This window comes from Galeopterus variegatus, unplaced genomic scaffold, assembly GCF_000696425.1.
Source record: "Galeopterus variegatus unplaced genomic scaffold, G_variegatus-3.0.2 Scaffold9427, whole genome shotgun sequence".
NCBI lineage: Eukaryota > Metazoa > Chordata > Mammalia > Dermoptera > Cynocephalidae > Galeopterus > Galeopterus variegatus.
Window position 1 is genome coordinate 31,262 of NW_007735538.1, and position 22,178 is coordinate 53,439.

At 34.5% G+C, this 22,178-nt stretch overlaps 1 long non-coding RNA gene across 1 annotated transcript in view; it reads left to right on the forward strand.

Annotated features, from left to right (window-relative positions):
• The first annotated feature begins 7,927 nt into the window (after nucleotides 1-7,927).
• The window catches only part of LOC103609288, a 30,550-nt gene continuing 16,299 nt past the window's right edge, over nucleotides 7,928-22,178 (forward strand). The window contains exons 1-2 of the long non-coding RNA XR_552117.1: nucleotides 7,928-8,002; nucleotides 20,041-20,102. This is a non-coding gene — a long non-coding RNA (uncharacterized LOC103609288). The remainder of the gene's footprint in view (nucleotides 8,003-20,040; nucleotides 20,103-22,178) is intronic.

Genomic DNA, 22,178 nt, shown 5'->3' on the forward strand with positions numbered 1-22,178 from the left:
AACATCCATTTTCTTAAATTTATGCATTTAAGTAAGAATTTAAATCACATTGTTCCTTTAGTATATATTTGATTACCAGTAATATTTAACATTTTAAAATTACTTATGATGTTTATTATTGTCTCTGTCCATTTATCTGTAAGGACTTAGCATATTTCTTTTCATATTAGTTATTTCTACATTTAAAAATAAAAAATATCTCAATGTCTGCCCCCTCCCCCCACCCCCCCCCAGAAAAAGAAAGAAAAAAACACCTGACCGAAACTAAGTCAGATGACAAACTGGGAAAAATAAAATATATCAGAAGTTTAATATTTTTATGGTGCCAGATACCTTGGACTTTTAACTATAAAACATTGGTAAAAGAAATTGAAGAAGACATAAATAAATGGAAAGATATTCTGTGTTCATGAATTGGAATAACTAAATACTGTTAAAATGTCCATAATACCCAAAGTGATCTACAGATTTAGCACAATTTCCATCAAAATTCCACTGACATTTTTTACAGAAATAGAAAAAAAAATCCTAAAATTCATATGGAACCACAATAGATCCAGAATAGCTAAAGCAGTATTGAGAAAAAAGAAGAAAGCTGGAGACATCACACTACCTGATTTCAAAGTCTGTTACAAATCTGTAGTAATCAATACAGCATGGTATTGGCATAAAGACAAACACATAGACCAATGGAACAAAATAGTGAGCTCTGAAATAAATACACGCATTTACACTCAGTTTATTTTCAGCAATGATGCCAAGAACACACAGTGGGGATAGGACAGTCTCTTCAATACATGGTGCTGTGAAAATTAGCATTTACCCTGTACAAAAATCAACTCAAAATACATTAGACTAAAACATAAGACCTCAAATTGTAGAACTACTAGAAGAAAACATAGGGGGAAAGATTATGATACTGGTTTTAGCAATAATTTCATGGATATGACCCCAAAAACACAGAGAAAAAAGCAAAATGGGATTATATCAAGCTTAAAAGACAAATGGAATTATATTAAACAGAAACTTCTGTACAGCAACGGAAACAATCAACACAGTGAAGAGGCAGCCTATAGAACGTGAGAAAATATTTGCAAACTGAACATCTTATAAGAGGTTAATATCCAAAATATATATGGAACTCAATTCAGTAGCAAAAAAACAAATAACCTGATTAAAATATGGGGGGGCTGACCAGTTAGCTCAGTTGGTTACAGCACAGTATTATAACACCGAGGTCAAGGGTTCAGATCCCGGCCAGCCACCAAAAAAAAAGGCATGGGGGTGGAGGGGAAATGTCCTGAATAAGCATTTATCAAAAGAAGATGTACGAATGGCCAGTAGGTGTATGAAAAATTGTTCAACATCACTAATCTGGAAAATGCCAGTTAAAACCACATGATGTATCACCCCACATCTGTTACAATGGCTATTGCCAAAAAGACAAGAAATAAGTGTAGGTAAGGATGTGGAGAAAAAGGAACCCATGTACTCTGTCGGTGGGAATATAAATTAGTACAGCCATTATGGGAAATAATATGGGAGTTGCTCAAAAGATTGAAAATAGGACTACCATATGATCCAGCAGTTCTTCTACTGGGTATATATCCAAAGGAAATTAAGTCAGTGTGTCAAAGAGACACCTGCATTCCCATGTTTGTTGCAGCGTTATTCACAATAGCCAAGATATGGAATCAACCTAAGTGTCCATCAGGAGATAAATAAAGGAAATGTGGTATATATACAATGGACTACTATTTAGCCTTAAAAAAGAAGGAAATCCTGTCATTTGTGACAACATGGATGAACCTGGACGACATCATGTTAAGTGAAATAAGCCAGGCACAAAACCCCACATGATCTTACTCATGCATGGAATCTAAAAAAGTCAAAACTCATGGACATAGAGAATAGAATGGTGATCACCAGGGGCTGGGGATGGGGACATTGGGGAGGAATGGAGAGAGATTGGAGGATGTTGATCAAAGGATTCAAAAGTTCAGTTAGATAGGAGGAATAAGTTCAAGAGATCTGTTGTACAATATGGTGACTATAGTTAATAACAATGTATTGTATAACTGAAAATTGCTGAGAGTAGATTTTAAGTGTTCTTACCACACACACACACACACACACAATGTGAGGTAATAGATATATTAATAAGCTTCATTTAGTCATTTTGCAGTGTATGTATGTCAGAACATCATGTTGTATACTTAAGTTTATATACATTTTGTCAATTAAAAAATGTAAAGTTGTCATTTTATTGTAGAAAAAATATCTAAATCCACCCCACCCCCCACTCCCCAAACTTGACCAAAATTAAGTCAGATAACAAACTAGGAAAATATATTTGAAGAAAATATATCAGAGCTTTAATGATTTTATATAGCTAAATACATTATATTTTTGTTTAGTATAAATGGCATGAAGTTCAATTTTTTTACTGAAGACACAAAGCTACCATTATGATTATAAATTAGAGGACAGGGCTAGAATAAGAGTTGCCTTCAGGTCTTCTGAGGGAGGCAGGGGGATGTTTGCCCCTGCTTTAAGTAAGCCATACTGGTTTTACTGCTGTACTTAGTTTTTCTACCCTGTCCATACTTGTTGGTCTTCATCTGTCACTGCTCATTTTTATTAACGTTTCTACAAGTAGCAGTAACTTATATTTCCTTCTATTTTTTTTTTTTTTACCGTGCACATTGTATGTATTTTGGGACTTTTAAATTTTAACATTGAATTATGAGCAATTTCTTCATTAAACATTTTTCAAAAACATATTTTCCTGTTACATCTATATATCACAATTTCATTATTCCTCTTTTATCAGATATTTAGGTTGCCAGTTTTTCACTGCTGTAATTTTGCCACAAGCCTCATTATAAATTTTTTGGATTTCTTTTTTTTTTAAATTTTTTTTAAATTTTTTGGATTTCTGATTAATTCTTTAGAATAGTATTTTAGAATAAAAGTTATTGGGTCAAAAGATATAAACATTTATTATTTAATTTTTAAAATCTGCTTGTTTATTTCTTTTTAAATAAATAATGTAAGCCCAGGGGAAATAATCAAACAGAAGAAAAGCTGTGCAGTAAAAAATTTCCCTCTTGTCCCAGGCCTCAGTCCCTACTAATAAGCCCTGCAGTAAAAGAATGTCTGCACTCAAATGATTCTATGGGAATGGGAAGTGTGGGAATGGCACTTGTGTTCTAGTGCTTGTATGTGCATAAAGTATCTCAGGAAGAAAATACATGTAGTACAGATGGGAGCATACAGTGCAAGCTGTTTTCTACTTTTTCTTTTTCACTTACTCATCTACCCTTCACCTTGCCACACTATATTCCTGAAAAGCTATCCATTTACACTTCCATATTATACTTTTATAGGCATTGAATGCTTTAATGTTTTTAACATCTTTGTTACATTCGTTACTGAAATTTTAAAATACTTTTTATGACTAGGAGGTTGAACATTTTTCCTTACAGTTTTTTCCTGGCTGTATGTAATGATCCTTCTTATTTGACTTTTCATTTTCATACGTTGCTTGTTATTTAAAAATTAAGGCCTTCATATTCTGGCAGGTCATTTTATTCATGCTGTTTATTTATTAATCATATTAGCCTTTTGTCACTCTATTGAGTATGTATCATATATTCTCAGTCCTGTATTGCTTTTTAATTTTATATGATTTTTGGAGGGGAAGGCAACAGTTTAACATTTTTATGTATTTTCATTTATATGTATTATTCAAATCTTTAATTCACTTCTAATTGTATTTTTTTGAAACTAAAAAAACACTTTTGTTAGAATCGTGTGCAAAGCAAAAAGTGGAATCTCCCCCAATTTCTTCCTTTTTTTAAACAAGTTGAAAGATTAAACTGCAGACCTGTTCACATCCAAATTATTATAGATTTTGAATTCATGAAGCTTGGTTGCAGGAGATTTGACTCTGTCAGAACTGGAGATTGATAGTTTTTCAATTGTGGAATTTTATCATCATTGGTTGATTTTTCCATTCTGTTTCCTTTGGCAGTTAGTACATGTATGTGTAATTGAGAGACAATGAGTTTAGTGTGCATTGCATGAGTAGGTGATATATAATTACTGTTTTCAGGGCAGCCCCAAATGGGGTCAGGCTTTGGCTCTTCACTGTGTTCTTCCCATTTAAACCTCTACCTTTGTTCTTTCTTTTAAAGCTTAGACTCCCCTCGTAACTAGGAAGTGAAGAGGGTATTGATCTGTACAGACATATCTTGCATTTATGGCTTTGTCTCACTCTCTAGAATTGTTGGTCATCATTTTAATAACTTAGCTATTGATATCCAGTTAGAAATTAGAATGAAATGAAGATAATTTAAAGATATATGATTCATGAATCATTGATACGCTTTTTTATTAATCAATGTTAAAAAAAAGACGGGTTACTTTTTGCAACTGACTCTTACTGCATGATTGTTCACTTTTTTCTATGTATCTAGATCATATTATAAGCTATTAGCCATTCTGTACTTTATCAAAAGTACTTAAATTTCTTAAAAATTGTAAAAAGCATAAAGAAAACGTTGATTCAAAAGTATGCACTATTTAAATATTAATATATTCAATATTTATCTTTAAATTTTCACTGTTCATTAGAAATTGAATCCAAATAAAATGTTTCTTTCTTGTATTTGGTGATCTCATGTCACTGGGGAAGGGACCATGCTGTGATTTATCTATAAGGATGGACAACACTCCCCTGGAATCATTTGTGTTCAAACTATCTTTTATTGCAGGACTTTTCCCCTAGAACTTTCTGGACATTCTTATTTCTGGTGGCCCCAATGCTTTTATTGTGGGGAGCTTCTATAAGGATGGACAACACTCCCCTGGAATCATTTGTGTTCAAACTATCTTTTATTGCAGGACTTCTCCCCTAGAACTTTCTGGACATTCTTATTTCTGGTGGCCCCAATGCTTTTATTGTGGGGAGCTAATGGGAAATACGCAGTATCTGTATCTGAAGCTAGAGCAGATAGCTCCTGCTATTGCTGTGGATCCTAGGGGTTCCTCAGGAGCAGGAAGGCGGATAGAAAAGGGATGGCGAATGTGGGAGAGATTGTGGCATTAGAATCCAGTATGTAACCTGGTAATATATTGCTGGATATGATAGAATTAGCTGAAATTATAACAATAATTGTTATTATTTACTATGTTGTTACTACTGTTACTATTTGCTTTCTGATTCTTTCAACAATACAAGGAAAGTATTATTTTTTCCATTTGACTAATGAGGAAACAGATTCAGAGAAATTGCGTTTCATTCAAGGTAAGCACAGGTATTATAAAAACAGATTGAGGTGAATTTAACTTTACACATGGTCAATTCAAGAAAGCAATCTGTTGTTAGAAACTTAAAACAGTAATTTAGAGTCAAGTTTGGGGCTTGAGACAGAGGATAGGGCTAAAGGGATAGGTTTTGAAAATCCTACACACAGAGGTGATAATTAAAATATTAGAGATTTGAAAAAAAAATTTTTTTAAGTAAAAATAAATAAAGTATTAGAGATTTGTTGATCATGTATTATGGAGTCATCATGGCAGTAGAGTTAATTAGTTCTTCACCCATGTGAAGTTGCTCCCTGCCACCCTTTTTGGAAGATAAGTCCTGACTCCCCAGAAAGCAAGCATTGATTTTGTTCAAATGAGGTTGCAGAACCTGGATATACGAGGTAACGTTATAGACGGGTTTTCTCAGCCTCATTTCATTTCGTCACCCTATTTGTAATGATGAGCTGCTACAGCCCAGGTTCTAAGGGTAGGAGGATGAGCACACACCATTGAAAGATGCTTCACCCTCTCCTGTTATGTAGTTTGAAACTCCTTTCCACATTGATTCTGAGCCCCTTCCAATACATTTTTTAGAATCACTGTCCTGGACCTATAGAGAGAGAAAGTGAAAATTATTGCTTTTAATTCTATTTGTAAAGAGGTATCTTTTTTGTTATTTAATTAGTTAGGAAAATAGAGAAATATATTAGCCCCTTTAATATTACAAAGAAGAGATTACAAGATTACAGGGAGGTAACTCACTTAACTTTAAGGAATGGGGTTTATTGAAAGGACACAGCAACAATTGTGCTCTGCCTTGACTGTTTTGAGGTCGTTCTCTTCCTCCCAGGGCCATCATGTTGCCTCTGCTTCACTTTGTACCTCTCACTTCCAAATTCCCCAAGCTTGGTGGAACATCCTTATTGTTCATACTTAGACGTAGGCCTAGATTTCTTGCCTATCCTACACCACTGGTTTGGCTCTAGGCCCAAGGTTTTACAAACTCTGAGGCTGTGTTTCTTGTCAGTTAGGCAGTAGGGTGGCCCTGCCACTGGAAGGCAATTTTGAAGCTTCACAGTCAATCCAGGAAGATTTCACTAATATTCTCCTTTTTCAAGGTAAAATTTGCCATCATGATCAATAAGTTATGTGAGAGGGTTGGGAGTGGTTAGTAGAGGGACAAGATGAGTGGGATATGTGTGTTTGAAGAATGGGTGCTAAGAATCACCAGCAGGATTGTTTGTTTGAAACTACAGGCATATTCCAATCCTGTATCCCTTATGATATACTTTGGGGATGAGCTATACTTCCACAGGGAGATGCTGCTCCTGAAAGGAGCATGCCATATCCCTCACATTTGTTAGGGTAGAAAAAAGAGTTAAGAAGCACTGATGTAGGGAATGTCATTCAAGTTGAAGAGGTTAGGGCATGTTTCTAAATTATATTCATGTACTCACTGTCAATAACATACTTTTTAATCTGTGAGTAACTTTAACAGATGTCTACTCTCTGAAGGTGCTTAGTAATTACAGAATAATTCTCATTTTAAGTATTTGGCAATTTTGGAATAGGGAAGAATTAAATGGACAGAACAAGTAAATTTGTACAGATTTTCTCTTTTCATGACAGATGCATGAAATGTTTTCATGAAAATGAAGAAAATACTCATTTTTGCAAATGCTGTCTATTGCTAACAATCAAAATTTGCTTGGCAATAGCAGTGCAGCTATACAGAATTGTGGTTATTGTTACATGTATTATTTACTGTAAACCTTGTTCAATATTGGTAAATACAGTGTAGCAGAAACTGAACTGTTGTGAGCTATCTGGGCATTGGTCCAAGATATCATTAAAAATACTGCCTCAGACTAATTTGAGTTTATGAATAATATTTTGTTAACAGCTCAACTGAAATTGAGCCACATGGTGTGGCTTAAAAATTCTGAATCAACAAGATAATGAGAGTAGTATAAATGTATACTGTACACTCAATATTGTATATTTGAGTGATAAATTTATTCGTGTGATCTACCGTCTTTAAAGTTTACATAATGCTGTGGTTTGCTGTGAATCTGAATGTCTTATAAACTAAAATATTAGTTGGATTAATAAACCTAACGAATAAGGAGAGGTTTCTAAACAAATATTAAAATCAATCTTCAATACAAGTTTTGACATATGGTTCTGCAAACAACTAGAGTTTACATTAACATTCACCAAAGAGATTACAGGACATAAAGTTGTTGGAATAGTTCAATAACTTAATCCAATTATTTTACTAATAAAAGATAATTATTAATGTTTGGTTATAAATTATTATATTAGATATAACAAAGGGAATGAGATTATGACAAGTGCAATGATTCAAGAAAAAAAAATCCATATTTAGATATATTTTCCCAAGAAAAGATTTTTCTTTCTCTGTGTGCTATTTTAATTAGTTTAAGTTCTTTCCAAACATACATGTATAAATTTCCATTGAAAAGGTATGGGAAAGGCTTATTTTCTGTCACTGTTAGTGTTTAAAATATTTTTGCAGTGGAAAGATATGTGCATTATTGAAAGAATGAATTTTAAATATTCCTCTTCTCAATAAATGTTTTCTTCATTTTCCAGGTTAGCACTCTACGTATATGAATATCTGCTCCATGTAGGAGCTCAGAAATCAGCTCAAACATTTTTATCAGAGGTATGTTTTATATATTTTCTGCATTGCATTGTGATATCTTATATAAATAAGTGAAAAATACTATAACAGTTATTTGGAAAAATCGATTGTTATATAGTGAATGCTCAGTTATCAGTATGCATAATATAGTCTTTGTAGATTATGTATAAGCATTTTTTGTATCCCAAAATGCCATTTCTGTGGCATTCCATAACCTTCTAGTCAACTTTCCAGCCATTTCCCCCCTCTTAGAAATGGAAAGTAATACTAGTATGGCAGCAATAGTCAAGAAAACAAATTTGCTCTATCTCTAGTTCTAATCTTATTTTGGCATTATTCACAATTCTGGAAAGTGTGGGTTTTGTTTGTTTTTATTTTGTATGGATAATGGTTGCTTTCAGTTAGAAAACATTCTGATAATCTTATTTCAAGTTCCTGTTTCTCTTTCTATTCTCCTCCACTTTTTAAAATTTTGAGTTTGAGCTTTCTTACAATGGTAGTTTTTCTTCTCCAATCTAAATAATGATGAGGAGGATAATGAAGATTTTAGTTAGTTCTACTATGTGCTAGGCACATAATGTGCCAAGGTACTTTCCATATATTATTTCTAATTCTTGCAAGAAATTTGCAAGGCAGGTCGTATTATTCCTGTTTTACTGATGAAAATAACAGGGTTCAGAGAGTTTACATAACTGGCTTATGGTTACACAGCTTAGTGAGTTATGGAACTAGAAGTCAGACCTAGGCTCATGTTAATGCCAAAGCTCCTGCTTTTTCCTCTACATCTGTGTTATCCAATGTGGTAGCCACTAGCCATATGCAGACTTTTAAGCACTCGATATATGACTAATCCAATTGAGAAGTGCTGTATGTGTGACATACAAACTGGATTTTGAAGACTTAGTGTGAACAAAAGAATATAAAATATCAATAATTTTTAAATTTTGATCACTCTGAAATTATATATTTGGTAAAATAAAAAGTATTACTAAAAATAATTTTACTTTTTCTTTTTTAACGTGGCTGTTAGAAAATGTGAAGTTATTTACGTGGCTCTTGTTAGTGGCCCATGTTTATATTTCTGTTGGACAATGGTGCTCAAAATCATGCTGTCTTTAGTGATCTCACAAGTTTGGCCCCCATCAGATCAGGGACACAACAGGCAACCCATTGTGCATAGTGTCCTGCCTGAGATTCATCTTCTTGAGATTCATCTGCTCCCCAAACAAACACATAAGTAAACAAACACACACAGCTCCCTACTCATATTTCTAATTAATTAGTGTCTGTAAACTAGTAGGACCTGTTTGCAAATAAGGAATTTTAAAGGTTTGATCAGAACATGTCAAAGCTCAATTGTTTTACCATAGAAAGAACATATGCAGTGTAATGAAAATTTGATTTCAAAAGTTCATTCAAATCAAAATAGAAGTTTGGTGTATCTATATTTCATTGAGTCAGTAATTAGAACACTTTGGGCTATGACCTTTTTAAGTCACAAACACTGATTGATATTACAGTGGAAGTGATTGAGATTGCAAAAAGGATGTCCTTAATATTTGTATTATTAATCACTGCCAACGCACAGTGTATTTAAAAGAAACTAAAGCCAGCTATGGAGATTTAAAATTTTTATTCTAGTACAGTTAAGAACTTGATGAAATTTAATGAAAGGATTTATTGATATCCTTTCTTTTATCAAGGACCACTTTGAATTTGTTCAACTTGCTGAATCCTCAGGGGTTCCTAAGACTATATTTTCTTACTAACATTATAACATATCAGATATAGTAGTTATTAAAATTCATCAAAAAAGAAAAATGTTGCTAACTTATTTAAGGAGGTTCACGTATTTGGACTGAAGCGGGTTATGTGGATTGAGCAGATAACTAGATACTTTACTCATAGGCCCTAAGCTCAATGGGAAATGGATATACAAAATTTCTAAGGCTATTTGGTAGAAATAAAATTAGAATTTCAGAAGAGTTTCACACCTTTTGACAAGTATTTACCATGATTTTATTTCCTCTGGCTGCATTTGGAATACAAAATTGAGGATTTCTCTGAATTATTAGTCTGGCTCAATTTCACAAGAGGAATCAAATTAAACTGAAAACAAACTATTGTCATTAAGAAGACATAATGTTTCTGGATTTTGGAAATGAGAGTGTGATTCTCAGAACTATTCTTCACTTCCTAGATTGCCAGACTCTGAGTGGCACTGGGAAAAATACATTCTTGTTACCTAAATAACCAGTATAGGGGCTTGACTAAATTAATTGAGGTGTAAGTTTTCTGTGATGTAAAAGAATAAGTTAGGTCTATTTGGACTTTCATGGATAGATTTTCATAACATTGTTCAGTAAAAGAAGGAAGCTGAAGTATGCCATTCATATGGAAACCCTTGAATATAAAGCAATACTGTATATTTTGTTGGCTATATATTTTGAATGCAAAGTATAGTAAAATTTCTGGAAGAATTATATATGGTTGTTTCTGGGAGTAGGGGTGTTATAAGTATCAAAGGTAATTTTATCCTTAGTAGGATTTTTTAAACAAGAAATGCATATGTTATTTGTATAATTATTTAAAAATAAAAATAATAGAAAATACATCCTCTTAAATTATCTGAATTTAAAGATGGAAGCCTGGAAGCAGATTTATGATAGGCCATTGTTGAGTACACCCTAGAATTCTTGATAATTTCAATTGGTTAAATTTCAATAGCTTGAAATATCCTTTCTTACATTTTAAGTTTCTACAATATCCAGCTGCTGTGTTTGCTTATGTATACCATAAGGCTTCTCTTATCTAGGCTTTACTCAGTGGTATATTCCTGCTGCCTAAACTTTACTCCTCTTCTCTACCTGACTAGCTTAAAAAGTAGCTTTTCCTAGGAAGGGTTTCTGAGGGTTTCATCTCTCCAAGCTGATAGTACATTCTGCAAGGGGCCATGAAGACCTTTGCATACTATGCCAGCAAGTTTGGCAAAAGGGAGCCTTTGAAGGTTTTAAAGTACAAGAATAACATCATGAGGTTTGTAGTCTGGTGTCTAAGTGACCTACCCCCCTAACTATGGACAGTTAAAAAAAGAATGTAATATTTTAGAGTTCTGTACCCTATGTAAGGTTGCTTTCTTTCTCAGTTTCACTTGGATCATGTGGAAAATTTAAGACTGCTTGTTGTAGAAAGAGTTCTTAACTAGTATGAGTGGTAAGGGACTGTCTTACCTAAATTCTTCCCTAGTCTATTCCCAGGCTTTTATCTAAATCAACTGTTAAATAAAGAACTTAAAATAGCGAGGCCTACTTACTTGGGTTGGTTATTGTGATAAAATGGAAATGATTGAAGTGGCACCAATTATTCAGATGTCCAGTGTTCTCAGCCTGGTTCAAGGCAAAGTAGAATACTTCTTTCTATTTTGACTTTCTCCCTCAGGATGAATGAAGATATGAATGACTGTAATGTTAATCAGCTCTTCTGAATCAGGATTTACTGTGCTGGGCCACTTTTTTCATTTGTATGAGCTTGTTCTTTTGGGCAAAGTAGTGAGAAGGTCACATTGGAACTCCAGGCATCATCTGAATAGCAAAATGTGTATCTCAGCAGCCCAATCCTCACTTAGGCTTAGCCTTTCTAAAAGTGCTCCTGAAGACCTGGGCCATCAGAAATTGGACCTGATGGCTTTTGTTATCAGTCAGAAGAGTGGAGACATAATTATTATTAGCACAGCTATTTTTTCTTAATTAAAAGAGGTAACATTGGAGTGACAGTAGAAATTAAAACATTTCCCTGACTAAATTGTACTAACTAGCTCAATGCCAACTCTGATTTATGATAGATTTTAAACCACTACATGAATTCTAAATATAGTTTGTATGACTTTTCATTTTCTTATACCTGCAAGGGGGAAAAAATTGAATATTCTTTAGAAATTATTCTCATTATAGAGCCCTTCCTCTGCTTTATCTTTATTATCCTTCAACATTCAATAATTACAAACAGAATGCTAAGAAATCTTTCTAATTCTTATCAATTTTTATTACTTTGGATTCATTAGAAGCTATCCTTTTCCTGGTTATATTGTTTCATTAGACAAAGGTAATCCCTAGTCATTCCTGAAATTTTGCATGGTATTCATGCAAATAAAATTTAACTAATAAAATTAAGAATTGGAGTGTTGCAGAGATTCTAGATTTTTTTCCCTTCTTAAAACTTTTACATTGTTTATGCTGTATTACTAGCCCTTTTTTGTTATCAGTTAGCTAGAAGCTTAGAAACATCTAATGGATTGCTTCCTCAGATTTTATTAGGAATGCTGAGTTATTGAACACCATGGACTTCAAAATTCTATTCTCTTTGTTTGTCTTTCACCTATATGAAGAGAGAAAATGATTATTATTTCCTAACCAGTTTTTTGAACTTTAATTTGGAGGCAGTATAGAATAATAGGTAAGAGCAATTGCTTTGGGCCAGACCCCCTGGATAATGTTTGAATTATGTTCCACATCTTATTTACTTACTCAGTTTTCTTAATTATAAAAAAGATAATCAAAATAATACCTTAGAGTTGTGCTAAGGTTTAAATGAGTTAGTACACAGAAATTGCTGACAATATTACCTGGCATGTAGTAAATGCTCAGAAATATTATTTTAAAAATTCTTGACAAATTTTACTATCTTGTGTAGTTTCTTTTTTTAGAGTATGGGTTTAAATATATATCCTATGTGTACATATATGCTTCAAGTGTCTGTCACTTGTATGGCCCACATTCCTTCTACTTTTTGGTGTTACCTTTTCTATCAGAATGTCTCCAGCTCTAATCCCTGATATTGTAGGTTGTCTCAAGTCCTCTCCAGTATCTCTGAGCCTTATTTGGGGTGCTTATGGTTCTCTTTCTGTAATTTCTTGCTCCTATTGAGTATTACAGCCCCACTCTGCTTCTTCCTCTCATGACTGATCCTTTCTCTGTGCCTCAAGTTTTCTGTTTTTCCCAAAGCTTCAAAGCTGTACTCACTCATTTCTCTTGTGTATAAGCCTTACTGAAGTCTGAGGCATAACTAAAAAGAGTATTGTACAGTATGGGCAACAACACTAACTTGAATATTAGACAAATCTAACCTTAAGTTCTTTGGGCTCCTTTTCACAGGGAATTTCTCAAAGCTGTTTTCTTGAGGATGCCGTTTGCCTTTCGTTTATTGACTCCATTCCCATTTTCTTCTTTTCTGAATCCTAAACTCCCCAAACTTCTTCCTGAGAGATCATTAGCAATCTCCTGAATTCTTGTTTTATAGAATATTAAATATTTGTTTTCCTTTATATAATCTTTTCCTTGCACACCATTCCCAGGGGCCTCTGTGTTAAAAAATAAGAACAAAAACAAAAAACAAAAATAGAAAGGATTATTAAGAATTTTAACCAATAAAAGGTAGTCGTCTTTTTTTTTTTTTTTTTCCTTTTTTTCTTTTTTTTTTTTCGTGACCGGCAACAGATCGCAACCCGAAGTGTCGCGCCCGTACCAGACCGGGACCGGCAACGGGATCGCAATCCTCGGTGTTGCTCCCGCCCCTCGCTCAGCCAGTGAGCGGCCGGTCTGTATGTGGGATCCGAACCCTCGGTGGGAGCGCTAAGCGCTTCCCAAGCGGCGCACTGTAGCAGTGCACCACCGGGCCGGCCGAAAGGTAGTCGTCTTTAAGAGGACTTCTTTCTTCCTTAAAAGCAAGATGGCACTGTCTAATAAAACTTCCTGTGATTATGGAAATGATCTCTAATCTGTGCTGTCTAGTAAGATTGCTACTAGACACATGTGACTACTGAGCACTTGAAATGTGGCTAGTGCAACTGAGGAACATTCAATTAATTTTAAATTTAAATAGATGCATGTGACTAGTGGGTGCCATGTTGAACAGCACAATTTTGGATTATCTGCTTCAAAGTGCAGTCAGATTTTTTAGTGTTAAATATCTGTTAGCTTTAATTTTTTGAATTAAAATGCAGAGTAAAACATTTTTCTATTTTTGTACATTTAATGTATAGATGCACCCATACTTCTATACATGGAAGATTTTAGAATATTAGTGGGAGTAGTAGGTTAACTAAATTAGAAGTCTCAGGAATTTTGTCAGGGAACAAACTTATATATAGGTATACAGGCTCTTTTCTTAACACAGGAAATGGTTTTATCCTTTTATGGAATTAAAAAAGTTTTTTAAAAAAATATTGGTTCAAACTCAAAACTGTGAAAGGATTTAGGAATATCCTGAAAAGTTTGGAGCACATGAGCTTCAAACCTGTTGCTGTGCTGTTGTAGATGCTATTGAAATGGGTTTGAATCTGCTGAAGAGGTCTCACATTGACAAGTCTAGAACCTCCAAAAAGTTGCTGCTGATATCCAGAATTGCCCCAGCCTGCTGTTGCTGTTGCTGCTTCTGCAGCAGCCAGCAACTTCACTTTTGGAGCCAGAGGTAGGAAGCTTCTTCTCTTCTTCCTACCTTTTGATCTCCTGCTAGTGTATCCTGATGGCAGAACTTGACAGGAAGCCAGATGGCAAGGAGGCTAGGAAATGTAATTTTCAGAATCCCAGCCCCAAGTATAGAATGGACTATAGAATGGTGGGTGTAGGGCTGTGAGATAATAGGTAAATGAACCAGTATACCTTTCCAGAGACAAATAAGAGTGAAAAGTTAAGCAAATGTGTGTGTGCATGTGTGTGTACCTGTATATGTTCATGTATGTGTATGTGTGTACCATTTTTTTTTGCACAAATGTTAGTTTATTACACACTCTGTGCTTTGATTTTTGTTTCACTTGATAGATTTTGGAAAATAATTGTGTTATATTGGTTTATGAAATGTCATAATTCCCTTTTTATGGTTGTGGCATATTTCATCCTATGAGATGTGCCATGATATATTTCACCAGCCCCTCTACTGCTGGACATTTAGGTTGTTTCAGTCTTTTGCAATTACAAACAATGCTTCAAAAAAAATGATTTTATATACACACATATACATATACACATGAGGAGTCTTCAAGATGCTCATGAAAAGATTCATATTATCTTTTAATTTCATTTTTCCACAAACTTCTTGAAGTACCCTCATATATATAAAATTTTGCTCATGTGATTATATTTATAGGATAAATTTCTAGAAGAGTTGCTGCATCAGATTGTGTGTAATTTATAATTACACCACAAGGCATATCATACTGCTGTCTCTATGCCTTTTGTTCATGATTCAATGATTGGTTCTGAATTTTTGAAATGCTGAAAATCCTACATCATATGATAGAGAAAGCGTACTGATAGACGAGACACTCAAGTTACTGCTGTCTCTATGCCTTTTGTTCATGATTCAATGATTGGTTCTGAATTTTAGAAATGCTGAAAATCCTACATCATATGATAGAGAAAGCGTACTGATAGACGAGACACTCAAGTGTGGAATATGGCAGTAAAAATGGGCCTCAAGATTTACACAAAAGTTACAGGAGAATACAGTCTTTAGCTGGTCAAATGATCGAAGGAAGAGAGGTGGATAATTAAACAGCAAAAAAGCCTTAGCACTAGAGAAATACACAGTGGGGCTGGGATAACGAAAGAAGGAAAAACAGAACAAAGAGAAAGAAATTATTGACTTAGATGTCACCCAAATGCTTAAGTAAGACTGAAGGCCATGCAACTCAGTACAACAGAAAATACCTCCTCATAAATAGCAGAAAGTCGTTTCTAAAATGACTGTTGACATTTAGGAGTATTTTCTGGCCATTCCTCAACACTGCCCATCATTAACACATTTCCTAAAAAAAAATTAAGCCACATATTCATTTTTTCTAATAATGCTGCAATGAATGTGGTTTAGTTTTCTATAGGCCAGGGTTCTGTTTTGCTTTATGTAAACAAGTAGTATCTAGAATAGTGATTAGTTTGGAGGCAGCAATATCCTTCACTATGAAAACATATTCTCCTGTGTAGAACCGTCTCTTCTTTGGAAATACGTAAAGCATAGCTTTAAGTGTTGTTCATTATGTGTTAACTTAATGTGTTAACTTCAGTATGGTGGATCAAGGTTTTGGCACAGACTTGCAATTTAAAGTGAGAAAGGTGAACTCTACTCACCGTATAGTAAAAGAATATTATGAAGATGAAAGTGATGATGTATGTGAAGCATTTTGAGTTTCTCTGAGGAATAATTGATGTAACACTATTTAAAATACAAATGGATTACCTTCAATCTTCCTCATAAAAGACCATATCAAATAGGTAGTTTTCTAGAGCTTCCTAGAGCACGTTGTTTCCTGAAATAGCTGGTGATTGTGGCGTGTAAGAAGGAGACTGCTTAGTGACTGACATGGTGTAGTGGGACTCATTAGACTGTGATTCTAATCCTATCTTCAGCACACTGGTATTGAGACCTAGTCATGCCACAGTCATATTGTGTAAAGTCAAGATGAACTGAGATGAAATACGAGAAACTATGAAAAACTTGCTCTTCATATGATGAAGATGATACTAGTGATTTGGAATATTAGTGTGTCTAGGGCACATCTGTGAGATCCTCCCTTTCAAGAAGGCACCAGCTAGTGAAAAAATGATAAGAGAAAAGATTGAGAGAAGATGAGACACAGGTTTTTGACTAAACTATTATTTTAGCAGAACATCAGAGTTTTATTTCTTATAAGTCTCATTAAGTACTATTTCTTAGACCAAAAAATGATAACAAGTTCTCAGAAAAAAAAAAAGTATTGTTCCTTATTTTTTATGACCCAAGATGATATAGTATTGATCAACTGAAATTATTAGGAAAAAGGTGGCATAGATATATAAATTATTTTTGTTACTACTTAGGAGAATCTAAATTAGGATCTGGCTAACAGTTATGTAATGTGTTTATTGTTCATATTTAGTCTTTCTAACTTTAAGTTCATTAATTCCCAGAATTTCTCCTTTTAGCTGTTTTTAAAAATGGCTATCACATTTCTAATCTAGAAAATTTTTCTTTGTCTTTTGAGAGCAAGTTACTTGCGTACTTTAAGATTCTTATTGGTTTACATTTTATGTACTTGACTGTAAAAAATGTAACCAGCTTCAGGGCTTTTCCATCTGTTTGTTAGCTTGTTGGTTTATTTTCACATTTAGGGCCACTTTGTGAGTTCCTGTTTTAAAACTTTTTTTAAGTCCTTTTTGGATAAAAATTCCTAACCTCTTTTATAGTAGATGATGGAAAGAACTCCTTGAGTTTTTATGAAATCTATAATTACAGTTGCTTACTTAGTAGTGTTAAGGACCTATTGGAGCATTGTTAAGTAATTTTTATTATGTAAACTAAAAAACTAATTTACTTATAAAGAGAATTGTTCATTTTTGAGGTCTTTCTGGATCACCTTATTTAAAATTGTAACTCACTGTTTTCCTGCTCTCTCTATCCCCTTTCACTGTTTTGTTTTCCTCTATTGCATTTATCACCTTCTAATATAAACACAATTCACTATTTTTTTTTTTTTGATTTATTTTTTTTCCTGCCTTCCCTACTAAGGTGTAATCTCCCTAAAGGAAGGGATTTTTTTTTTCTTTTTTTAATCTTTTGTGTTTACTGCTATCAAATGCTTAGAAAAGGCACTTTATAATACCTGTTCATATTTCCAATTTCTAAATTTACTTTCTAAAAAGTACTTAGAACTTTTAACTTTTGAAAGATATTGACCTTGTTTTAAATTTTTATCATAGTAGAATTCCAACTCATCTGAAATATAAACAACTGGAAAGTTAATATCACCATCTTTTTTAACTCTTATTTTATGAAAGACATATGCCTTTTTATTCGGGCTCCCTCAAATTGTAATTTATTAAAAATCTCAATTTTTAAGGTATAATTTAGAGTCTACATATTAAGCCCAATCTCTTACAGATTTCTGGGTCAGATTTCTGATAACTGATGGTCATATTGATGTTAATAATGGTGGTTTTGATGTGCCTTAAGATCCTGAAATACCTTCTGATTCACCATTAAAAAAAAAGAAAGAAAAACTTCAAAAGTTGAGTTCTCTTTAGGATGATTTTTAGTGGTCATCTGAATTTGGGATACATGATAACTCAATTAAACAGAACACTAATTCCCTAGTTATTTTAAATAAATAGAAGCTTAATTTTCTGTTTAAATGATTAACTTTTACTTCTCCCTTTATACCAAGAGCATAGACATTTTTCTTCCTTAGTCTTAATTCGGATTGCTCTTTTTCCTAGGCATGAGCGTGGTATTTACAAAGGTGTTTTACACTATTCCGATTAGTAAGCTAAAATTGTTTGGTACATTCCTAAATACTTGAATGTTTTTATATGGAACATTACTGAAATTTCATGGGTGTTGATGGAATCATCAATGATGATGGGATACATTTTTGGATGTTTTTCTAGATAAAAGAAAAATAGTAACAACAGCTAACAATTATCAAGCACTTACTGTATGCTAGTCACCCTTTTAAGTAATTTTAATGTACTAACCAGTTGATTCCTCACAATAACCCTATGAGGTAGGAACTGTTATTAGCCCCGTTTTGTTGATAAAGAAACTAAGGCACATGTATGCACATGCATAGATAACTTTCCCAAGTTCATGCAGTATGTAGTGAAGCTAAAGTTTATGCCCATAACTCATTCTGCTTAAAAGGAATGCATTTTTGAAGAAACTAAGGCACATGTATGCACATGCATAGATAACTTTCCCAAGTTCATGTAGTATGTAGTGAAGCTAAAGTTTATGCCCATAACTCATTCTGCTTAAAAGGAATGCATTTTTAATATTCTTACTTTATGAGGGGACATGGGGAATGGTGTACTAATCAGGATCCAGATGCACTAATTAAAAGCACATTAAGTTTTTCAACAAAAGGGCCGGCCCAGTGGCGCACTCGGTAGAGTGTGGCGCTTGGGAGCGCCGCGGCGCTCCTGCCAAAGGGTTTGGATCCCATATAGAGACTGGTCCGCTCACTGGTTGAGCGCGGTGCGGGTGCGACACCGAGGGTTGTGATCCTGTTGCCGGTCGCGGTACGGGCACGACACTGAGGGTTGCGATCCCGTTACCGGTCACGAAAAAAGACAAAAAGGAAAAAAAAAAGTTTTTCAACAGAAAGAATGTAATGTAGGGAAATATCTAAACAGAATTTTTTAAAAAAAGGAACACTGAAGTTAAACAAAACCAATCATTGCAGTAAACAATCACTAGAGCTAGGGTACCAAAATGAAGAGGTTGTGGTTATCAAAAAATTGGAGGAGAGGGCTGGCCAGTTAGCTCAGTTGGTTAGAGCTTGGTGCTGTTAACACCAGGGTTTGATACCTGTACCAGCCAGCCACCAAAACAAAACAAAACAAATAAAGCAAACAAACAAAAAATTGGAGGAGAAATCCTCCATCTCTAAGGAGAGGGAGCTGTCTGGGTGCTGGTACTTCAAGGGCTCAGAGGAGCCTTGTAGAACTGGGCTTCAGACCTCTGAGAAGAGAGGTGTTGCCCAACCGTGCTGGTACTTCTGAGGGGTCATGAAGAGACTGGTTCTGGTTTTGCTGGAAAAATCTAGAGTGGAACCAGCTATTATCACTGGTATGAACTGCTGCTGCTGGGGTGACCCTGACGGCAACAACAAGCTAACAGGAAGAAAGCCCCTTCTCCACTCCTACTTCCAGTCTCCTTCTAGAACCACCTCTCAGTGTATGGAACCTAACAGGAAGCCATTTAATGAAGGACAAAGGTAGTGTACAGATCCCCATCCTTAGCATCTCAAAGAGCATAGAAAGGCAGATTTGGAGCTGAGAGATAAGAGTATAATAACTGGCACAGTGGGAAGCAAATTCAGGAAAGTAGTGGCAACATCTTCTTTCATAGACTAATCCAGTCCACAAATTACTGTGTAAAATGAGTACTTGTAAAACTTAAGAGTAATATGAAAATGATGGAAAACTGGAATATTACTGTAGCATTTAAAATAGGAAAAATATTGCTTTGTAATATGTATTTTTAAAAAGTGTTATGAGGAAAGTATTTAATATCTCTTTTATTCATTTTAGATAAGATGGGAAAAAAACATCACATTGGGGGAACCACCAGGATTCTTACATTCTTGGTGGTGGTAAGTATCTTTTATTCTATTTTTACTAGCTCAATGATGATTCCAGTAAGCCTACACTAAACCTGTTTATAATTTCATGCTTCCCTTTTATTCTTTTTTATTTCCTAAAATTTCTTTCTGAAAGGTAGCACTTTAAAAAAAATAAAACTTAAAACCAGCATTAGTGTTATTTAACTCAAAGATACTACTGTTGAATCAAACTGGAATTGGAACCGATATGTGGAATCTCCAACAGTATGATTCTGCATTAGTCAGCTTGCGCTGCCATAACAAAATACCATAGAATGGGTGACTTAAACAACAGAAACTTATTTTCTCACAGTTCTGGAAGCTAGAAGTCCAAGATCAAGTTGCCAGCATGTTTGGTTTCTGGTGAGAGCTCTCTTCCTATCTTGTAGACAGCCACCTTCTCACTGTGTCCTTACATGGCAGGGGGAGAGAGGAAGAGAGCAAGCTGTCTGTGTCGCTTTTTATAAGGGCATTAATCCCATCATGAAGGCCTCACCCTCGTAACCTCATCTAAACTTAATTATGTCCCAAAGGCCTCATCTTCAAATACCCTTACATTGGGGGTTAAGGCTTCAACATATTTGGGGCAGGGGTACAATTTAGTCTATAGTAGATTCCTTTCTCATCTTGCAGTGGCAAATGAAGATGGCCCTTTTTCTTTGTTCTCAGATTGCTGAGCTAGCTATAAGATTGCTTTTTGTAAAGTGGGCTGTCAAGTTGTCAATGCTAGACCACTATATAGGTGATTATAAGATTTGGCATGCCATTCCAGTTCCTTCTTTTAACACTCACTTCTCTTGGGATGATTGGGAATGAGAGAGAATAATTTGATTGTCATCTGTAATAGGCCAATCAGGTTCCAAAATAACAGCTATTCATTAAACAAAAAATTCTCAAGAACCGGAGGGGAATAAGTTACAGGCAGGTACTGAACTAGGTTTATCTTTATTTTCTTAAGATGGAGAGGCATATTTATGAGAAACAGTTGCCTAATACGGTGCTCAGCAGATACTTAACTAATCAGATTTTTTTCTGCCTTTAAGAAGTACCTTTTATACCTTTATATTTCTTTGTATTTCTGCCATATTATGGTGGTAGCTTTTTAAGTTTTATTTGCTCATGAGATTTGAATGTATTTCTCCATGCAAATCCAGTAAAGTCTATTTATTGCATACTGTCAACAAATACTTATTGAGTGCCTTGTATGTGCCAGATGCTATTCTAGATATTATGGACACACCAGTAAATGAAACAGGCACACATCCCAACCCTCTTGTGATGGCAGTCTATTAGGGAAAACAACTAAATAGCAGAGAGAAAGAAATGTTTTATAGGGGACAGGCAGAGTACTATGTAGGCACATACCAAAAACATTTCACCTGGAGGAGCTGGTATCTAAATCAAGGTATTATAAGTATGTGTAAGAGTGGGCCAGAGATAGACATGGAGAGACAGAGAAATGGAATGTTCTGGATAGTTCATACCATGTGTGAGGATCTAAAGGTGAAAGGCAGAGACAGTGTACTATGTAGGAAGAATAGAAAGAATTTCAATATGTTAGAAATTGTGGTGATAGAGTGACTAGGGATGAAGATGGATTAGTGAACTGGGAGTTTGAATTTAGTTATAAAGACAGTACAATGCAGTTAAATTTTTAAGCAGAAGAATAATAAAGTAATAATGTCAATTCATACCTTAGCAATATCAGTCTGGTTCTATAGAGTAAATAATGGATGGAACAGGAATAAGTCAAGAAACAGAGAAGGCTGTTGCAATAAGGGGAAGATAATGATTGTTTGAACTAGTGTATAATAATGGAGAGGAAGACAGGTGGAGGGATTTGAGTGAAGTAAGTCTTGAAGTAGAACTGGCAGGATTTGGTAATGAGTTTAACTTTTTAGTAGGGGAAGATAATGATTGTTTGAACTAGTGTATAATAATGGAGAGGAAGACAGGTGGAGGGGTTTGAGTGAAGTAAGTCTTGAAGTAGAACTGGCAGGATTTGGTAATGAGTTTAACTTTTTAGGCATGTTGAAATTGAAATATAAGCCATCCAAATGGAGATGT